The sequence below is a fragment of the Triticum urartu genome, chromosome 3 (assembly GCF_003073215.2).
Source record: "Triticum urartu cultivar G1812 chromosome 3, Tu2.1, whole genome shotgun sequence".
Classification (NCBI taxonomy): domain Eukaryota; kingdom Viridiplantae; phylum Streptophyta; class Magnoliopsida; order Poales; family Poaceae; genus Triticum; species Triticum urartu.
The window spans coordinates 616275965-616287168 of record NC_053024.1 but is presented as its reverse complement, the minus strand read 5'-3'; positions in this window follow the sequence as shown (position 1 = coordinate 616287168).

The window sequence follows — 11204 nt, the reverse complement described above, 5'->3', positions numbered from 1 at the left end:
TATGCACCATATTGACTTAAGTGATTTGCAAGCTGGGTTTCCTCGCTCCTGTGTTTACCCCTACATTCCCGATTGTTTGGCTAGGGAGTAAAGGGAGCACCTCTGCGATTGTCATGATCGGGTCACCCGAGCCGGACCTCAGACTGGGTGAAGCCGAAAGCTAGCGCTCTTATTGTTTTCAATTATGGTCGGCACACAACGGAACTCATGAGTACAAAAAATCTATTGCACAAGTCTCATAATAACAATGAGCACCGAAGAAAGGTATCGGTGGGGGTACTATTTTCTTCGAAGATGCTTCTTACACTTCGCAGTAATATAGCATAAGTTTCCTGAGCGCGCTTTGTCTGTTACAGCCTTATGGCCTGGTTGCCTGGTTATTGGAAACACCGTCGATATTCTTGACAGATGGAGTACATAACACTTTTCGGTCTTTGACCGAAGAGGGAGAAGCCAATGGTCGGTTAAGACGCGTTTAAAGTTTGGTTGAACATAGATATGATATAACTACTTCGGTACATGCAATCATTCTAATACCCAAGTCACTTGAGGGCTCTTAAATTTATTTGAGCCGTTTTATAATAAGTGTTCTTCTTCTTAGTCGTCGCAAAGTTTTATTATTATTATTATTACTATTTATCACTCCTTTTTTCGACACGAGTGTGTGGTCACTAGCCGGGGAGCCTAATTTCTCTCTCAAAGCCGCTAGGGTTTCGTTTGCTAAGCTGGCCTAACGAGAAGTACTCTGCCTTCGGGATAGGAGGTTGAAGCCGTAGGCTGACCCGCTTGAAGTCTTGAGATAGGATGTGTCATGTTAAAGCACGACAGAAGCACTTTTTTTGTAAGGCCAATTTTCGGATTGGCACCGAACACTTGATCTTGTTTGGACGTCAAGTTTTTACTGACGTTTTTTGGTTTTCCAAGCTTGTGGCACTTTTAAACTATTTGTGTGTTTTCAGCACAAGTCTCGCAGTGCAACGCCGGACACCTTTAGAGATTCGGCAAAAACATTCTCGGATATTGCTATATATGCATCGGTTTAGAATTGTGTCTTCGGTCAATAGTTGGGTTGCCCGGCTCCTGCGCTCGCCTCCTACGTTTCGCTTTGTTCGACTAGGTGTGCAAAGGGAGAACCACTGTGATTGTGCTTCCAGCTCACATGGTTAAGCACCTCAGTGGAGAAAGCCGAAAACTGACTGTCACAATAAGCGTAAACGGGCCAGTGATCCGATGACGGTGTTAAATGACGGGCCATTCATAACAATGGCTGAAGTGTTTACGGCTTGACCTCGACTGTCGCCGAACACTACCGGGGGCTATTAACTGGCCTCCCAAACTAAATCCTCGATATTTTTCTCTTACATTGGAGCTGAGGTTTCATGATCATGCTTAGCATGACAACCCAAAGAAAGGAACCGATAGCGGGACTATTTTCTTTGGAAGACATTTCTTCTGTTAAACAATAATATAACATATCTCTCTGTGTACCTTTGTTTATAAAACCGTATGGCCAGATTGCCTTGTTTGTTGTAAATCTTTGCCCTCATAAAGGCTTTATAAAGTAGGAGAAACACTCCTCGGCTATTAGCCAAGGAGGTGGAAGCCGATGGTTGGTCAACAAAGTTTTGTACAATGCGGATCCGAGCATTAATGACGTAAAGTACTTGGATACATAGAGTCATTACACATAATTTGTGATTTTACTATGGATATCAATCCTTAATTCGGCCACCGGTGCCCGCATTAAGGCTCGGGGGCTACTAGGCTTCGAGCTTATTATTTACAAATATTAAAGGGGCACATCGATCCCCTGATCTGGTGTTGCCACCGGACCAGTGTCTTGGGGGCTACTGTATTGCCTGTCCAATGCAGAAAATTTTAAGTGTAATACAGTTTTCGAGGAGATTTTGATCCTCAGATTGGTCGGCTGCACCCAACCTGAGTCTCGAGGACTGAGCACGCCGTTTTTTGTGTCCCGAAGTATTCTGCCGAGCTAGGACTTGATCCTCAGGCCGATTTTGCAAATCAACCCGAGTCTCAGCCGCTACTGGGATCAGCGGTCTTACGTCATCCTTCAGATGCATCTCGGGTTTTAGACCGATACACACCTTGAGGGCTACTGGCTATATATCTCGGCAGAGAATAAACTGCACCAGTTAAAAATATTCACAATAAATCAGCCCGCGGTCGGGGTGGTGCACCACCTTGGAAGCAGTCCGGCATAAAGCTCAGGCGCTAGCGGCTAGCTCCATAGAGGGCATTCCCGGCATTAAGCTCGGCTAAACTCCTTTAACTTTTTTGAACCAAGGTGATATGACACCTCGGATATAGTCCGGCGTTGGAGCTCGGATACATTCCGGTGTTAGAGCTCGGAAGCAGTCCGGCATTGGTGCTCGGCTGCAAAAAATACCTCGAATGCAGTCCGGCGTTAGAACTCGGACGCAAGAGGACACTGCCTCCCGGGAACAACTTCAAACCCGAGGTGTGGCATAAAAATAACAAGGCATTGATAAAGGCCGGAAACTTAAATTGGCTCCTCGGATACCCGACATGTAAACTCGTTGAATGCATTTCGACGATCCTCAAGATCGAAGATGAGAAGATTTGTTTAACCAGTTTTCAAGACCGACAACCGAAGATGAAGAACAGTTCGGAAGAATCGAGGAGCGTCCCTAACTTGAAGACCGGTTCAGGGGGCTACTGACGGTGTCCTGGACTAGGGGGTACTCACCACGTCATCTCCCGATCTGTTAGATTGGGCCGAGGACCCCCATGGCCGTATACTCATGGGCCAGTTCGGACAGCTACCGCATACATGGAAGATTCCACAAGACTTGGTGATCAAGACAAGGACTCCTCCCCACCGGCGTATTCGGCTAGGACTCTTGTTATCCTAGGCCTCTGGTGCATTATATAAACCGAGGCCAGGCTAGTCAATAGAAGATACAGAACAACAATCATACCATAGGCTAGCTTCTAGGGTTTAGCCTCTCCGATCTTGTGGTAGATCTACTCTTGTACTACCCATATCATCAATATTAATCAAGCAGGACATAGGGTTTTACCTCCATCAAGAGGGCCCGAACCTGGGTAAAACTTCGTGTCCCTTGCCTCCTGTTACCATCCGGCCTAGACGCACAGTTCGGGACCCCCTACCCGAGATCCGCCGGTTTTGACACCGACACTCATCGTCGCTGGATGCGGTCGGTTTCAGTGTGCCGAGGGTGGCGTAGCGCTATGGCACGACCAGCAGATCAACACCCAGCTCGTCGAGGATGCACGGGGTGCCGAAGTGTGCGTGCGCCGTGGCGTGTCCGCGGAGTGGTGTAGCGCGGCCAACTGCATCCCCAGGACCTGAGACCTTGCCAGGTTGTCTTGCTTTTTCAATGACATGTGGGGTCGCATGTGAGCAAAGGGCACCTCCAACGTTGCCACGACTGCAGCTGACTACCCTGGCACACCAAAAACCCTCGTCCCTTGCGCCGTCGCGCAGTGCGTTCCCAGCCGGCGCCAGCTGCCGGCATTCATGCCGTCCGTTCGTATGCTGTCGTTAAGAGGCTCGGTGCCCGAGGAACAAACTTCGGCGACTTAATGACGCGCCCGGACGCTTTGTCCTCACCGGAGTGCGCTACTTAAAGTAGCAATGCCCAGCTAACCTCCACACCATAGCGCATCGTCCTGCTACCTGGCACCACATCCACCATGACCGCGAGCACGAACGCTCTGCGGGAGAGCTTTGTCTTCGGGGATGAAGCTCGAGGTTGCCGCCCTCACTCAAGTCGTCGCTCGCGACGCAATAGCGGCATAGCCGGACGCGGACGCGACCGCACAAGCGCTGGCCACGATGGCAGCCGACAACGGGAGCACCGTCAGCCACGCGTCCTACTTGCCGCCGTCCAACGTCCGGCACCGCCGAGGTCAGGGAATCCTCCGAGGATGAGTAGGGTATGGGAGGCGTGCTACCTCTTGAGCGCTGCGTTGGTTTTCCCCGAAGAGGAAGGGATGATGCAGCAAAGTAGCATAAGTATTTCCCTCAGTTTTTGAGAACCAAGGTATCAATCCAGTAGGAGGCTACGCGCGAGTCCCTCGTACCTGCACAAAACATATAAATCCTCACAACCAACGCATATAGGGGTTGTCAATCCCTATAAGGCCACTTACGAGAGTGAGATCTGATAGATATGATAAGATAATATTTTTGGTATTTTTATGATAAAGATGCAATGTAAAATAAAGGCAAAGTAAATAGCAAAGGAAATAACTAAGTAGTAGGAGATTAATATGATGAAGATAGACCCGGGGGCCATAGGTTACACTAGTGGCTTCTCTCGAGAGCATAAGTATTCTACGGTGGGTGAACAAGTTACTGTTGAGCAATTGACAGAATTGAGCATAGTTATGAGAATATCTCGGTATGATCATGTATATAGGCATCACGTCCGAGACAAGTAGACCGACTCCTGCCTGCATCTACTACTATTACTCCACTCATCGACCGCAATCCAGCATGCATCTATAGTATTAAGTTAAAAATAGAGTAATGCCTTAAGCAAGATGACATGATGTAGAGGGATAGACTCATGCAATATGAAGAAAACCCCATCTTGTTATCCTCGATGGCAACAATACAATGCGTGCCTTGCTGCCCCTACTGTCACTAGGAAAGGACACCGCAAGATTGAACCCAAAGCTAAGCACTTCTCCCATTGCAAGAAAGATCAATCTAGTAGGCCAAACCAAACTGATAATTCGAAGAGACTTGCAGAGATAACCAATCATACATAAAAGAATTCAGAGAAGATTCAAATATTATTCATAGATAGACTTGATCATAAACCCACAATTCATCGGTCTCAACAAACACACCGCAAAAAGAAGATTACATCGAATAGTTCTCCACAAGAGAGGAGAGAGCATTGTATTGAGATCCAAAAAGAGAGAAGAAGCCATCTAGCTACTAACTAAACTACTCACACTTCATCGGAGGGGCTATGGTGTTGATGTAGAAGCCCTCCGTGATCGATGCCCCCTCCGACGGAGCTCCGGAACAGGCCCCAAAATGGGATCTCGTGGATATAGAAAGTTGCGGCGGTGGAATTAGGTTTTTGGCTCTGTATCTGATCGTTGGGTGGTACGTAGGTATATATAGGAGGAAGGAGTACGGAGGTGGAGCAACAGGGAGCCCATGAGGGTGGAGGGCGCGCTTGCGGGGTAGGCGCGCCCCCTACCTTGTGGCCTCCTGTTTCTTTTCTTGACGTAGGGTCCAAGTCTCCCGGGTCTTGTTCGTTGAGAAAATCACGTTCCCGAAGGTTTCATTCCGTTTGGACTCCGTTTGATATTCCTTTTCTTCGAAACCCTAAAATAGGCAAAAAAACAGCAATTCTGGGTTGGGCCTCCGGTTAATAGGTTAGTCCCAAAAAATAATATAAAAGTGGATAATAAAGCCCAATAATGTCCAAAACAGTACATAATATAGCATGGAGCAATCAAAAATTATAGATACGTTGGAGACGTATCAAGCATCCCCAAGCTTAATTCCTGCCCGTCCTTGAGTAGGTAAATGATAAAATAGAATTTTTGATGCGCAGTGCTACTTGGCATAATTTTAATATAATTCTTCTTAATTGTGGTATGAATATTCAGATCCAAAAGATTCAAGACAAAAGTTCATATTGACATAAAAATAATAATACTTCAAGCATACTAACAAAGCAATTATGTCTTCTCAAAATAACATGGCTAAAGAAAGTTATCCCTAAAAAATCATATAGTCTGGCTATGCTCTATCTTCACCGCACAAAATATTTAAATCATGCACAACCCCGATGACAAGCCAAGCAATTGTTTCATACTTTTGACATTCTCAAAACTTTTTCAATTTTCACGCAATACATGAGCGTGAGCCATGGACATAGCACTATAGGTGGAATAGAGTGGTGGTTGTGGAGAAGACAAAAAAGGAGAAGATAATCTCACATCAACTAGGCATATCAATGGGCTATGGAGATGCCCATCAATAGATATCAATGTGAGTGAGTAGGGATTGCCATGCAACGGATGCACTCACTACAAAAAAAAGACACATCCGTGACATTTTGGGCCGGACGAAATTTTTTGCTGTCATACATATGACACTTCTATGACGATAATTGTGACAAAACCCGGTATCATCATAGATGTGGTGGTCTCCTACTTCTATGACAAAAAATCATGACAGAAAATGGGCTTTTCGTCCTGGGCGGGCCGGAGACGCAGCTGCATGACATTCTTTGGGCCGTCCATGATGGAAAAAAACATGGTAGAAGCGAGGGGGAAGAAAATTTCGGGGAGTTCCCGGTTACGGTGGGAGGTCGGGGGCCGAGCGATGCGCATTTCTCTTGTACACGTACGCGCATGTGTGCGAGGTGTTGGCTCTAACTGAACCCGAGCGAGGTGTTGGGCTCTAACTGAACCCGAGCGATTGCACTGCAGGCTACGCGTTACTGAACCCGAGCGATCGATCGATGGCTATTAACTAAACCCGATCGAGCGATTCCTTCGCTATGGCTGCTAACTGAAGCCGATCGATGCTGCCTCTGGGATGAACAGTGAGCGTTGCGGGGGCTTTGGATGAACAGTGAGCGGTGGCGTTGCCTCTGGATGAACAGGACCCCGTGGTGTGGTGGAGGGCTGGACGAACAGTAGACGGTGGAGGGGTGCCCGTGGAGGGGTGGTTGAACAGGACCTCGTGGTGTGGAGGGCTGGATGAACAGTAGACGGTGGAGGGGTGGTTGAACAGTAGCCGGTGGAGTAGCGCGCGGTGGAGGCTAGATGAACAGGAGCCCGTGGAGGCTGGAGGAGGTCGATAGTAGCCCGTGGAGGCTGGAGGAGGTCGACGGTGGAGATGAACAATATCCCGTGGAGTCCCGTTTTGCGGTACGCCACACCCCTCCCGATGAACAGGACCCCCGTTTCGACCGTAGGAGGTCCGTTTCGTCCGTTTTGCGGTACGCCACACCCCTCCCGATCAACAGGACCCCCGTTTCGACCATAGGAGGTCTGTTTCGTCCGTTTTGCGGTACGCCACATCCCTCCTGATCAACAGGACCCCTGTTTCAATCGTAGGAGGTCCGTTTCCTCCGTTTTGCGGTACGCCAGACCCCTCCCGATCAACAGGACCCCGTTCAGGCCTCGTTTACATCACATGTTCCGTCCAAGCCCTCCCGATGAACATGACCACGCATTCCGTTCCTACCCAGACGTTTGGCTCCCACGCGTTCCATTGCCTCCTGATGAACACGACGCATTCCGTTGCCTCCCCATGAACGACGATGACGCTACCTCCCCATGAACACGACGACGACGTTGTTTCTCTGTTCTGACCCAGCCATGTACACGAGCCCTGGCCGTACGTATGCGCGAGTAGGCGTTCGAGACCCCGCCCGTATGTACACATACGTGGCCGTATTTTCTTTCTTGCACCCTGGCCGCTGTACGTACGTGTACATGCTACGTGCGTGCCTCTACTACGACACGTGCGCCTCTACTACGACACATGCGCGCCTCTACATCCACCAGTATATATGTATGTACCCGTTCGCGACCAGAATGACAATGCTACGTACGCTTCAACCAGGTGGGTCCCGACTGTTAGGCACTTCCTTGCCTGCGAAGATGTAGCTGGTGGGTCCCAGCAGAGAGGGGGGCGAATCATTTTTTTGCCCGGACGCACTTCCTTGTGTGCGAAGATGTAGCTGGTGGGTCCCATCAGTCAGGGGCAAACGTTTTTTTTCGTGAAATACAGTGGCTCGTCTGGTGGGTCCCAGCTGTCAGGTGGAGGAATCATTATTTTCCGCGTAATAAGGAGGCACTTCCTTGCTGCGGCCGTGGACCCAGCTGTCGGCCTCTCCACGTACAGTCCACGTCCGATGGAAGTCGCTCCTTGACCACGCCGTGCCGAGAGCACCAGGGCGGTGGACGATGGCGAGACCTAGGAAGGGGACGACGGGGAGCCAGGGAAGACGCGGCAGTGGAAGCCCGCGCGGAGAGGAGTACGAGGGTTCACTGGTTCGGCTGCGGTGTGAGGCTGCCGTCGCCGCAGGGCCTAGCCAGCGGTGGGAATAGTAGGGGGCGGTGAGGCCTCCGGGGCAGCACAGCCGGCCACGAGAGGCAGGAGCATGCGGCACGACCGGCGCTGCTTTGGGCGGCTGGAGCAAGAAGACCAGAGGTTGAAGAAGCACTAAGGCCGTTGGATGGACATCGTACGGTCACTGGAGCTAGAATCGTTCATATTGACTAAAGTTGACAAAGGCCCCCATCCCAGTCAACTTAGTAGGCCCACAAGTCAGCCTCCCACCATGGTGGGTCCCAGCTAGCAGGGGGAGTATTCATTTTTTGTGCGTAATAAGGAGGCACTTCCGGTGGGTCCGAGCTGAAAGCGGGGGGGGGGCGTTTTTTTCGCGAAATATGTTGGCCCATCCGGTGGGTCCCAGCAGTCAGGGGGGAAATGTTTTTTCGTGAAATAAGGTGGCCCGTCCGGTGGGTCCCTGCTGTCAGGTGGAGGAATAATTATTTTGCGTGTAATAAGGAGGCACTTCCTTGCGGCCGCCTGATTCGTCCATTTTGCATCATGCTTTTATATCGATATTTATTGCATTATGGGTTGTTATTTCACATTATGTCACAATACTTATGGCTATTCTCTCTTATTTTACAAGGTTTACATAAGGAGGGAGAATGCCGGCAGCTGGAATTCTGGGCTGGAAAAGGAGCAAATATTAGAGACCTATTCTGCACAACTCCAAAAGTCCTGAAACTCCACGGAATACCTTATAATAAATAATGAAAAATCCTCACCAAAGATGAAGACCAGGGGCCCACACCCTGCTCACGAGGGTGGGCCCCCCAGGGCACGCCCCCTACCTCGTGGGCCCCCTGGTGGCTCTCCGATGACCATCTTCTCCTGTATGAAGTCTTTCATTGAGAAAAAAATAAGAAGCAATCTTTCGGGACGAAACTCCGCCGCCATGAGGCGGAACCTTGGCGGATCCAATCTAGAGCTCCGGCAGAGCTATTCTGCCGGGGAAACTTCCCTCCCGGAGGGGGAAATCATCGCCATCGTCATCACCAACGCTCCTCTCATCGGGAGAGGGCAATCTCCATCAACATCTTCATCAGCACCATCTCATCTCAAAACCCTAGTTCATCTCTTGTATCCGATTCTTGTCTTCAAGTCCGGGATTGGTGCTAGTAGGTTGATAGTAGTGTTAATTACTCCTTGTAGTTGATGCTAGTTGGTTTAATTAGTGTAAGATCATATGTTCAGATCCTTTATGCATATTAATAGCCCTCTGATTATGAACATGTTTATGCTTTGTGAGTAGTTACTTTTGTTCCTGAGGACAAGGGAGAAGTCTTGTTATTAGTAGTCATGTGAATTTGGTATTCGTTCGATATTTTGATGAGATGCATGTTGTCTAGCTTCTAATGGTGTTATGTGAACGTCGACTACATAACACTTCACCATTATTTGGGCCTAGAGGAAGGCATTGGGAAGTAATAAGTAGATGATGGGTTGCTAGAGTGACAGAAGCTTAAACCCTAGTTTATGTGTTGCTTCGTAAGGGGCTGATTTGGATCCATATGTTTCATGCTATGGTTAGGTTTACCTTAATACTTTTGTTGTAGTTGCGGATGCTTGCAATAGAGGTTAATCATAAGTGGGATGCTTGTTCAAGTAAGAACAGCACCCAAGCACTGGTCCACCCACATGCCAAATTATCAAAGTACCGAACGCGAATCATATGAACGTGATGAAAACTAGCTTGACGATATTCCCATGTGTCCTCGGGAGCGCTTTTCCTTATATAAGAGTTTGTCCAGGCTTGTCCTTTACTACAAAAATAATTGGGCCACCTTTCTTGTAACGCCCACGATGCGGCTATATCTCCCACTGTCGAAGCACGACTTAGAGGCATAACCGCATTGTAAGCAATGTCGCAAGTGAGGTAATCTTCACACAACCCATGTAATAAATAAGGGAAAAAGATACATAGTTGGCTTACACTCGCCACATCACACAAATGCATAAATATCATTACGTTCATCCAGTTACACTCAAGGTCCGACTACAGAACCAAAATAAAGAACAACCCCAAATGCGACAAAGTTCCCGATCGCCCCAACTGGGCACCACTACTGATCGTCTGGAAAAGAAATGTAGTATCGTCCTGAGTCCTCATCGAACTTCCACTTGAGCTCAGTCGAATCACCTGGAGCGGTATCATCGGTCCCTGCATCTGGTTTCTGAAGTAAACGGTGAGTCACGGGGACTCGGCAATCTCACACCCTCGCGATCAAGACTATTTAAGCTTATAGGAAGGGTAAAAGTATGAGGTGGAGCTGCAGCAAACGACTAGCATATTTGGTATGCAAATGAGAGCGAGAAGAGAAGGCAAAGGCACGGTCGAACAACTATGATCAAGAAGTGATCCTAGAACAACCTACGTTCAAGCATAACTCGAGACCATGTTCTCTTCCCGGACTCCGCCGAAAAGAGACCATCACGGGCACACACTCGGTTGATTCATTTTAATTAAGTTAAGTTTAAGGTTATCTACAACCGGACATTAATAAATTCCCATCTGCCCATAACCGCGGGCACGGCTTTCGAAAGTTCAAATCCCTGCAGGGGTGTCTCAACTTAGCCCATCACAAGCTCTCACGGTCTACGAAGGATATTCCTTCTCCCAAGACAATCTGATCAGACTCGGAATCCCGATTACAAGACATCTCGACAATGGTAAAACTAAACCAGCAAAGCCACCCGAATGTGCTGACAAATCCCGATAGGAGCTGCACATATCTCGTTCTCAGGGCACACTCAGATGAGACATCCTACGAGTAAAACCAACCCTCAAGTTGCCCCAAGGTGGCCCCGCAGTCTACTCGGTTCGGACCAACACTCAGAGGAGCACTGGCCCAGGGGGGTTTAAATAAAGATGACCCTTAGGCTCCGGAAACCCAAGGGAAAAGAGGCTAGGTGGAAAATGGTAAAACCAAGGTTCGGCATTGCTGGAGGAGTTTTATTCAAGGCGAACTGTCAAGGGGTTCCCATTATAACCCAACCGTGTAAGGAACGCAAAATCAAGGAACATGACATCGGTATGATGGAAACTAGGGCGGCAAGAGTGGAACAAAACACCAGGCATAAGGCCGAACCTTCC